This window comes from Lolium perenne, chromosome 3 (assembly GCF_019359855.2).
Source record: "Lolium perenne isolate Kyuss_39 chromosome 3, Kyuss_2.0, whole genome shotgun sequence".
Lineage (NCBI taxonomy): Eukaryota > Viridiplantae > Streptophyta > Magnoliopsida > Poales > Poaceae > Lolium > Lolium perenne.
The window spans coordinates 21,891,531-21,903,551 of record NC_067246.2 but is presented as its reverse complement, the minus strand read 5'-3'; positions in this window follow the sequence as shown (position 1 = coordinate 21,903,551).

The following is a 12,021-nucleotide window of genomic DNA, read 5'->3' as shown; positions in this document are numbered from 1 at the left end:
TTTGTTAAAGTGTTTGAAAATAACATTAAACCCTAAACCTTGCTCTTTGGAGTCAAAATGAAATATTTAAGAAAAAGGGAAAATGCAAATAGCTTCACATATGGGGCTATGGCTATTTTTGTAAAACTTTAACCTAGGCCCTTCTACCTTGTTTAGAGGATTGGAAAACCTTGATAAACACTACCTAGTACTTAACCAATCAAATCATAGGTGAAACAAAAGAAAATATAAAGAAAATAAAAATGTCCATAGAGGCATATGAGAGGAAATGGCCAAAAATATGAATTTGAGAATTGACCCTAAGACTTGGTGTGAATGGTTGGATCACTCCTCTATACCATTTCAACACTCAACAACATCATTTGGGTCAAGAAAAATCAAATCAAAAATCAAAGAAATGCAATTTCCAAATTGCATGTGATAATGGTCACTTATGCCCTTTTTCACATCTTACCCACTTTGAGCCCTTTTATTAAGAGATTCTTAAACCAAACCCTGCCAACTCTTTGCACCTCATCCAAGACCTCATCGAGATGAACAACTTTGGTGTTGACCACTTTGACCAGACCATTGACCATTGCTCAAAATAGTCAAGCCAAGATGCTATGTTGAAACAGATTCTAGATTCCCTCCACTTTTAGAAATTTCATCAAACCTCTCCAAATTTCAAACCAATGCCACACATTGTTGCCAAACCTTATTTAGAACACATCTATGCAGAAAGTTGGTCAAAATTGCACACAAGAGAGACCTTTGCTTGAGACATGAGTAGTCCACATAGAGTAATATAGAAGTACACTTCACTTTATCCCTCACTTTTCACTTTTCTCACCCTCTCTCTCTTGTCATTTTCCTTAGTACACATGTACCCTAAAGCACACCAATGAAGTGACCCAACCTTGCCATGATCACCATGCCCAAGCATGCCTACATCATTGCAATGTGTGACATACACTTTTCACTTTAATCAAATGTGCACACTCTAGCCTTCCCCAACCATGCTCACTAGGTCATACACACTCCTCTCACCCCTCTCAAGCTTGCAGCACCTTTGTTACACAAGAAGTATGCACACAAGGACAATGCCATGCCCATGCCATTGATTTGAACTCTCCATGCCAACCCTGGTACTCCTACCCCTCTTGTCCCTCTAACCTTGTCAATAGGGCTTGCCTCACCTCACTCATGCATGACAAACCCTCAGAGACAAAGAACAATGCCCAAAGCATCTCCATGCCAGACCATGTCACCCTCATGCTCACCATCATGCCACCCCTGCCCCTGGACCTATCCTCTCCCTTGGACCATGTCCTCTAGCCTCACCAGACAATGCTGAACATGCTAGACATGAACCCAGGACAAGGAGAGGCAGCCAAAGCCCTAGACCCAGCGTGATCACCACGCCCAGGCTACGCCAGAGCGTGCACTGGCACGACTCTGGATGCGCCAGTACACGGCCGAGCCTCGTCGCTGTCGTCCACCCCTAGCCTTCTCCTTTCGCACGCGCACGCCTCTCTGACCCAGCTAGCTCGTAGACATGCTCGAATGCACGCGGGAGCCCTGTCGCCGTCGCCATGATCGTCGTCCTCCGCCACGGCACTGCCCGCTCACATCACCCTCCTGCACGCGTTCGTCCTCCATCTGCTGCGCTCTGACGCTCGCTGTGACCGCTGAGACATCGCCAACCGCACGCGCTCCTCGCCTTACCCCTTCACCGCTCCAAACCGCCGCGCCATGGTCGACCTCACCCGCACCCCCGCAGCACATCGCGCCCCTATAAATAGAGCCTCCCCCTTCACTCTCTGAGCACACCACCTCACTCACCTCCCTCCTCTGAGCCTCCTCGACCCCTTCCTCCTCCACATTGTGCCGTAGCTAGCCCCAATTTCGCCGGAGTCTGCCGCGACGGTAGCTCGACGACGCCGTCGATTGCGACCACCTCAGCCCCTCCTGCGACCCTCCATCGACACGCCGTCATCTCCAACGCCGATTGCCCGCCTCGCCGGACTCGCTGGACGCCGGTAACCCCCCTCTCGCAACCCCCTCTGCCGCCAGTAGCTAGGGTTCCCCCGCCGTTCGTCGCGAGGACGAGGACGACCAGCCACCGTGCGATCGTCTTCTAATCCGACGGTCAATGTTGCGTACCGTTTCGGTGAAAGTAAATAGAGGCTGACAGTGGACCCCGCTATCAGACCACTCGCGTCCCGCGTGGCAGCTCACTGGGCTGGCCCGTTTAACCTCTCCCTGGCCCAATACCGTTTCCCGCCTAAGCCCAGTTATTTTGAATTTGAATAAAATCCTTTCAGTCAAATTCAATACTGATGCTTAGTTAGAAATTGAATAACTTCAAATCTACTGAACCAAATTTGGTGAAATGTATATTGTTGGAAAGCCTATGAAATGTTCTATCCAACCCCACTGGTTTCAAACCAAGATCTGTTGTAGAATTTGAATAGTAAAAATAACAAGACAGAGAGTTTTCAGAATTCAAATAAATGTATAAAATCAACCATAAGGAATTTTGAGGTGAATCCAATTGCTATAATTCACATTTCAAGTACCCTAATTGTTTATGTAAAAACATAGCATAGTTGTTTGTATGATCATGGGCTAGAATCAAAAATTGGCTATCTAGTCAATACTAGCCCATTTAAATCATTTTCAAATTTAGGATTTTAAATCTATGAGGTGTAGCACCTCATTTAAATCATCTTCCCAAGTAAGGTGAAGTAAAGTGATGACCCTAGTCATGGTCTCATCTTTTCTTACTTGAGGATCTTAAATCAAAGTAGTAGTTAAAATACATGAGATGATGAATCTCATTTAAATCTTTTTCCCAAATGATAAATGTGAAGTATTGACCTTGGTCAACATGATCTCACACTTATTAATTGAGGAGATTAAATCTTAAGAAGATTCAATGAGAGGAAATTATTTCTCCAAAGAACTAAATAGAAACCCTAATCCATATTTCAATGAGAGGAAATTATTTTCCTAACACTAAGTAAGAAAACCCTAGCATAATTTTGGGGAGCAATGTTAAGTGATGATGCTAGATCATCTTGAGTGAGCCCTTAAGGCTAAACTAGTCTACTTAAGTATTGATTGGTGTTTGTTACCTCGTATCCGTTTATAGACGCTAGTACCGAAGAATACCAGGAGGAGGAGGTCTACTTCGAGGAAGAAGAAGAGAACTTTGACCACTGTACCAATCAAGGCAAGCTATTGCTACCCCCAGATATTACCATGCGCAAGCTATATTCTTGCAAGTTACCCAAATGCAAAGCTCTACTAGAGCAAGGCACCATTGCATCATTACTTGTGTTTAAGGATCCAATCCCAAGTTTTATTCTTACAAGCTTTTACTTTGATTTTTCAAGCTTACTTTTATAGTTAACTTTGGTCTAAGTATAGAGTTTTACAAGAGTATCAAGCTTAGCCTAGAGAGCTACAAGTTAGCTAGCACCCCTCATGACTAGTTGCTAGTGCTAAACTAAAATTGTTTACTCTAGATGGGAACTTGTGAAAACCAATGACTTTGAAAACCTTGGAATGATGAGTCATTCTATTGAAAGATTTTGAAGGTGAATGTGACGGGTGAATGACTTGGTGAACTTTACAAAAACTGATGGTTGGGTTCGGATGCGATACCATTCCAATTTGAAAGTACCCCCACAATACCCAACATGGGTAAGGGCTTAACTGGAAGTTTATGTACTTTAGTATGGGTTCCCTCTAAACAAGCGTCATCGGGGTTATGCCGAGAGCTGCCTCCACAAAGAAATGTGAAATGATGTGAAATGACGTGAAATGAGGTGAATGTCCGGCCCAAGCCCTGTGCGCTCCTGTGCTGACGGTTTGTCTTCACTGGAAGGCCAAGCTCATGGGGAGAGGTGCCTGTACTAGGGTATGTAAGTGAAAGGTTATGGTTGGTAGTCCGCACACGGAATGTGATAAATCAGGGCCAGTTAACCCTGATGGATTATTGCAAATGTTGTGGCAAAAGTGTGCGACCTCTGCAGAGTGTAAAACTATTCGAATAGCTGTGTCCACGGTTATGGACGGTTGGAAAGGCCATACTGTTCCGTCATCAGATCATTTTCAAAATGTGAAGGGTGACTTGTGACTTGAACTTGAAAGGTGAATTTGAATTGATCACAACCGAGTTGTGGGAATGACACTAATGTTCCCACTGGAGTTAGTTAGGCAAATGAAGAGTCTTTTATTACTAAAGTGCTTATGAAATAAAACAGGCTTTATGCAAATGAACCTAGAGCTTAGAACCCCCTTACTATAGTTGTGTAGTGCTTACACTAGTTTTAGTTTGCGAGTACTTTAAAGTACTCATGGCTTTGTCCCTGGCTATTCAAATGGCCAGACTATGAAGAGGAGTATCAGAACCATGAAGATGGACAGCAGGACGTCTACGATAACTAGGACCACTCCTGACGTCAACAGTTGCCTGTGGAATAAATGGACCGCAACCGCTACTTCGCTTCCGCTATGTGTTTTGTAATAGGATCTCTAGATCCACCATGTTGTATTAAGACTGGGTCATGTGATCCTTTGATGTAAGACGATTATGGTATGTAATGAATGATGTTCTGTGATATCAATCTATTATGTCTCGCAAAAACAATATTCCTGGGATTGCGATGTACGGCATAATAGGCATCTGGACTTAAAAATCCGGGTGTTGACAAGTTGGTATCAGAGCCATTGTTTGACCTTAGGAGACCCTAGTTAGAATGGACGTCTGAAAAACTTAGTTTCAAAACAAAGGAAGTGAATAGTTATGAAAACTTATTCTCACTCTTATCCTTGAGATCTTTTTCAAAATGAGAAATTCATGCTCTACTTTTCCTTGAAAAAATTCTACATAAAAGTTTGCACACTTGATCGCTTCACTAACTTACTCATCCTAAATGGTTCACAGATGGAGTACAACTGTGAGTCCTATCAGCTTGGTCACGGAGGAAACCTAATGTTCGAGAAGGAGTTGAAGCAACTAGTTGAATACTTAGGACGCCCGTACCCCGAGTTCTTCGGAATACCACTCAATAATCAGTCAGGAGGACAACCTCGGTGGGAAGTTACTGCAGATCAGAGAGGAAAGCTTGGAGACCCAACTTGGGAAACTATCTGGTTTTCTGTAACGGGGAACACTTGGAAGGATGGAATAGCTAGAGCCATGCAAGAAGCAATTGCCCGTCTGTGTGGACAGAATGTGAACAGGATCAAGAACACCCGCTTCAATTACTACCCAAGGCATGACCCCATGGGAAGACCAATAACCGTGCCACCGCACCCGGAGATGAACCACTATGTCGCCTACCTGGATTTCATGCTGTACAAGGCCCGCAAGGAGTTGGACAATGCCCGCGCCTTTCGCCAAGCACATTACCCATGAAGACGAAGAATCTACCATTCCGGAAGAAGAGTAGCATCACTAGAGCACTCTCGTAGGTGTGAGTTTGTATCAGGATCCCTTGTATCGTAGAACGAATGAATGGTTCTTAAAACCACCGGTGTGTTAGTTATGTAATGTGTGATGCTTGGTATGAATGAAAAAGTGTTGTTGGTTTTACCCCCTCAACACTACTCAAGTTTTCAAGTTTTGAACTTTTTAAAACTTTAACCAAACAAACCATAGAAATTTCCCTCTTATCTTATCATCTACCTTAATGTTCAGATGGCCCCACCAACCCGCAGCACCAACCAAGACGCCATGCTGCAGATGTTGCAGATGATGATGGCAGACCGAGAAGTCGAAAGAGCTGAGCGACAAGCCAATATTGCCGCACTGCAGCAGATAGCTCAGAACAATCAAGGCCATGGAAACCACGATCACCCTGGATCAAAGTTGAAGAACTTTCAGAACACCAACCCACCTATGTTTAGCAAGACAGAAGAGCCCCTAGATGCAGATGATTGGCTCCAAACCATGGAGAATAACTTAGAAGTTGCGGGAGTAGAAGCCGCAGAAAAAGTACTGTTTGCCACCCACTACCTGTCAGGACCTGCCAGAGCCTGGTGGACAAGTGCCCGTGCAATGAATGCGGGACAAATGATGACTTGGGAAGATTTCAAACTCAAGTTCAGCAAGTACCATGTGCCCCAAGGACTGATCAAGAAGATGAGAGACGAGTTCCGCGAACTCAAACAAGGAAGGATGTCCGTGGTGGAATACCGCGACAGATTCCTCACTCTGTCAAGGTACGCCTCGGATGAGACCGACACCAACGAGAAGAGGAAGGAAAGATTTCTGAATGGACTGCACGATGAGATGCAAACTGTGTTAGTGAACATTCCGTTCGCTGACTTGGAAGCCCTGGTGGACTCAGCCATACAGATGGAAGGGAAGCTGCATCAAGCCAACGAGAACCGCAAGCGCAGGATGATGAACCAGAATGGACCCCACCATACACAGAAGTACCGCAACAATTCATCTGGAGGATTTACCCCAAGACACAACAAGCCAACTGCTCAGACGTATCGCCCAAACTACACCAACAATAATGGAGGACCCCCGAAGCCCGGAGGCAACAACAACAACAACCACAACAGCAACAGCAACAATGGTAACAACAACAACCTCAATACTGGCCCGAGGACTGGAAGCAATGCCATCCCCGTCACCCCAAAGGATAAGTCAACGGTAACCTGCTATGAATGTGGAACTGTGGGACATTACTCCAATGAGTGCCCCAAGAAACTGGCGAAGACAGCCCCCAATACCACTGCACCTGCCCAGCAACAGCGCCGCTTTGCAGCTAGAAGGAACCCGAACAACCGCAACGGCCGCCTCTACCACATGAGCGCAACAGAAGCCCAGGAAGCACCTCAGGCCATGCCAAGTATGTTTTCCTGTTAATCCAATTGCTCAATCTCTCTTAGGAACCTAACTTTTCTTAAAATCTCGGGACGAGATTTGTTTAAGGGGGAAGGGTTTGTAACATCCCAAATTTTAAAACAAAGAAGAAAATGAATTTCCTTTATCCAAAATTTGGAACCAACAAAAACTTTATTTAAGTTCTATAAGGAGCATAGTGCTCATGCTTGTAGTTGATGATCTATGCCATGATTGTTTGTTAAAGTGTTTGAAAATAACATTAAACCCTAAACCTTGCTCTTTGGAGTCAAAATGAAATATTTAAGAAAAAGGGAAAATGCAAATAGCTTCACATATGGGGCTATGGCTATTTTTGTAAAACTTTAACCTAGGCCCTTCTACCTTGTTTAGAGGATTGGAAAACCTTGATAAACACTACCTAGTACTTAACCAATCAAATCATAGGTGAAACAAAAGAAAATATAAAGAAAATAAAAATGTCCATAGAGGCATATGAGAGGAAATGGCCAAAAATATGAATTTGAGAATTGACCCTAAGACTTGGTGTGAATGGTTGGATCACTCCTCTATACCATTTCAACACTCAACAACATCATTTGGGTCAAGAAAAATCAAATCAAAAATCAAAGAAATGCAATTTCCAAATTGCATGTGATAATGGTCACTTATGCCCTTTTTCACATCTTACCCACTTTGAGCCCTTTTATTAAGAGATTCTTAAACCAAACCCTGCCAACTCTTTGCACCTCATCCAAGACCTCATCAAGATGAACAACTTTGGTGTTGACCACTTTGACCAGACCATTGACCATTGCTCAAAATAGTCAAGCCAAGATGCTATGTTGAAACAGATTCTAGATTCCCTCCACTTTTAGAAATTTCATCAAACCTCTCCAAATTTCAAACCAATGCCACACATTGTTGCCAAACCTTATTTAGAACACATCTATGCAGAAAGTTGGTCAAAATTGCACACAAGAGAGACCTTTGCTTGAGACATGAGTAGTCCACATAGAGTAATATAGAAGTACACTTCACTTTATCCCTCACTTTTCACTTTTCTCACCCTCTCTCTCTTGTCATTTTCCTTAGTACACATGTACCCTAAAGCACACCAATGAAGTGACCCAACCTTGCCATGATCACCATGCCCAAGCATGCCTACATCATTGCAATGTGTGTCATACACTTTTCACTTTAATCAAATGTGCACACTCTAGCCTTCCCCAACCATGCTCACTAGGTCATACACACTCCTCTCACCCCTCTCAAGCTTGCAGCACCTTTGTTACACAAGAAGTATGCACACAAGGACAATGCCATGCCCATGCCATTGATTTGAACTCTCCATGCCAACCCTGGTACTCCTACCCCTCTAGTCCCTCTAACCTTGTCAATAGGGCTTGCCTCACCTCACTCATGCATGACAAACCCTCAGAGACAAAGAACAATGCCCAAAGCATCTCCATGCCAGACCATGTCACCCTCATGCTCACCATCATGCCACCCCTGCCCCTGGACCTATCCTCTCCCTTGGACCATGTCCTCTAGCCTCACCAGACAATGCTGAACATGCTAGACATGAACCCAGGACAAGGAGAGGCAGCCAAAGCCCTAGACCCAGCGTGATCACCACGCCCAGGCTACGCCAGAGCGTGCACTGGCACGACTCTGGATGCGCCAGTACACGGCCGAGCCTCGTCGCTGTCGTCCACCCCTAGCCTTCTCCTTTCGCACGCGCACGCCTCTCTGACCCAGCTAGCTCGTAGACATGCTCGAATGCACGCGGGAGCCCTGTCGCCGTCGCCATGATCGTCGTCCTCCGCCACGGCACTGCCCGCTCACATCACCCTCCTGCACGCGTTCGTCCTCCATCTGCTGCGCTCTGACGCTCGCTGTGACCGCTGAGACATCGCCAACCGCACGCGCTCCTCGCCTTACCCCTTCACCGCTCCAAACCGCCGCGCCATGGTCGACCTCACCCGCACCCCCGCAGCACATCGCGCCCCTATAAATAGAGCCTCCCCCTTCACTCTCTGAGCACACCACCTCACTCACCTCCCTCCTCTGAGCCTCCTCGACCCCTTCCTCCTCCACATTGTGCCGTAGCTAGCCCCAATTTCGCCGGAGTCTGCCGCGACGGTAGCTCGACGACGCCGTCGATTGCGACCACCTCAGCCCCTCCTGCGACCCTCCATCGACACGCCGTCGTCTCCAACGCCGATTGCCCGCCTCGCCGGACTCGCTGGACGCCGGTAACCCCCCTCTCGCAACCCCCTCTGCCGCCAGTAGCTAGCGTTCCCCCGCCGTTCGTCGCGAGGACGAGGACGACCAGCCACCGTGCGATCGTCTTCTAATCCGACGGTCGATGTTCCGTACCGTTTCGGTGAAAGTAAATAGAGGCTGACAGTGGACCCCGCCGTCAGACCACTCGCGTCCCGCGTGGCAGCTCACTGGGCTGGCCCGTTTAACCTCTCCCTGGCCCAATACCGTTTCCCGCCTAAGCCCAGTTATTTTGAATTTGAATAAAATCCTTTCAGTCAAATTCAATACTGATGCTTAGTTAGAAATTCAATAACTTCAAATCTACTGAACCAAATTTGGTGAAATGTATATTGTTGGAAAGCCTATGAAATGTTCTATCCAACCCCACTGGTTTCAAACCAAGATCTGTTGTAGAATTTGAATAGTAAAAATAACAAGACAGAGAGTTTTCAGAATTCAAATAAATGTATAAAATCAACCATAAGGAATTTTGAGGTGAATTCAATTGCTATAATTCACATTTCAAGTACCCTAATTGTTTATGTAAAAACATAGCATAGTTGTTTGTATGATCATGGGCTAGAATCAAAAATTGGCTATGTAGTCAATACTAGCCCATTTAAATCATTTTCAAATTTAGGATTTTAAATCTATGAGGTGTAGCACCTCATTTAAATCATCTTCCCAAGTAAGGTGAATTAAAGTGATGACCCTAGTCATTGTCTCATCTTTGCTTACTTGAGGATCTTAAATCAAAGTAGTAGTTAAAATACATGAGATGATGAATCTCATTTAAATCTTTTTCCCAAATGATAAATGTGAAGTATTGACCTTGGTCAACATGATCTCACACTTATTAATTGAGGAGATTAAATCTTAAGAAGATTCAATGAGAGGAAATTATTTCTCCAAAGAACTAAATAGAAACCCTAATCCATATTTCAATGAGAGGAAATTATTTTCCTAACACTAAGTAAGAAAACCCTAGCATAATTTTGGGGAGCAATGTTAAGTGATGATGCTAGATCATCTTGAGTGAGCCCTTAAGGCTAAACTAGTCTACTTAAGTATTATTTGGTGTTTGTTACCTCGTATCCGTTTATAGACGCTAGTACCGAAGAATACCAGGAGGAGGAGGTCTACTTCGAGGAAGAAGAAGAGAACTTTGACCACTGTACCAATCAAGGCAAGCTATTGCTACCCCCAGATATTACCATGAGCAAGCTATATTCTTGCAAGTTACCCAAATGCAAAGCTCTACTAGAGCAAGGCACCATTGCATCATTACTTGTGTTTAAGGATCCAATCCCAAGTTTTATTCTTACAAGCTTTTACTTTGATTTTTCAAGCTTACTTTTATAGTTAACTTTGGTCTAAGTATAGAGTTTTACAAGAGTATCAAGCTTAGCCTAGAGAGCTACAAGTTAGCTAGCACCCCTCATGACTAGTTGCTAGTGCTAAACTAAAATTGTTTACTCTAGATGGGAACTTGTGAAAACCAATGACTTTCAAAACCTTGGAATGATGAGTCATTCTATTGAAAGATTTTGAAGGTGAATGTGACGGGTGAATGACTTGGTGAACTTTACAAAAACTGATGGTTGGGTTCGGATGCGATACCATTCCAATTTGAAAGTACCCCCACAATACCCAACATGGGTAAGGGCTTAACTGGAAGTTTATGTACTTTAGTATGGGTTCCCTCTAAACAAGCGTCATCGGGGTTATGCCGAGAGCTGCCTCCACAAAGAAATGTGAAATGATGTGAAATGACGTGAAATGAGGTGAATGTCTGGCCCAAGCCCTGTGCAGTTCCCAGGCTGACGGTTTGTCTTCACTGGGAGGCCAAGCTCATGGGGAGAGGTGCCTGTACTAGGGTATGTAAGTGAAAGGTTATGGTTGGTAGTCCGCACACGGAGTGTGATAAATCAGGGCCAGTTAACCCTGACGGATTATTGCAAATGTTGTGGCAAAAGTGTGCGACCTCTGCAGAGTGTAAAACTTTTCGAATAGCCGTGTCCACGGTTATGGACGGTTGGAAAGGCCATACTGTTCCGTCATTAGATCATTTTCAAAATGTGAAGGGTGACTTGTGACTTGAACTTGAAAGGTGAATTTGAATTGATCACAACCGAGTTGTGGGAATGACACTAATGTTCCCACAGGAGTTAGTTAGGCAAATGAAGAGTCTTTTATTACTAAAGTGCTTATGAAATAAAACTGGCTTTATGCAAATGAACCTAGAGCTTAGAACCCCCTTACTATAGTTGTGTAGTGCTTACACTAGTTTTAGTTTGCGAGTACTTTAAAGTACTCATGGCTTTGTCCCTGGCTATTCAAATGGCCAGACTATGAAGAGGAGTATCAGAACCATGAAGATGGACAGCAGGACGTCTACGATAACTAGGACCACTCCTGACGTCAACAGTTGCCTGTGGAATAAATGGACCGCAACCGCTACTTCGCTTCCGCTATGTGTTTTGTAATAGGATCTCTAGATCCACCATGTTGTATTAAGACTGGGTCATGTGATCCTTTGATGTAAGACGATTATGGTATGTAACTAATGATGTTCTGTGATATCAATCTATTATGTCTCGCAAAAACAATATTCCTGGGATTGCGATGTACGGCATAATAGGCATCTGGACTTAAAAATCCGGGTGTTGACAGCAACGTCTGGCAGTTATCACTTGTCGGGGTCGTCACGACCACACAAACGCCACGCATCTGGATCAAGCTCGACCGCGCCCGCCCCCTTTTCCCCTCGCCGCCGCCGCTAGCACGCCACCGCCGCCTCTCCCCCGCCACCAGCCACGCCACCAGCCATGCACGACGCCGCCTCTCCCCCGCCGCTGCTGCTGCTCCCCCCCGCCCAGCTCGCCCCAAGCTCGCCCCGCACC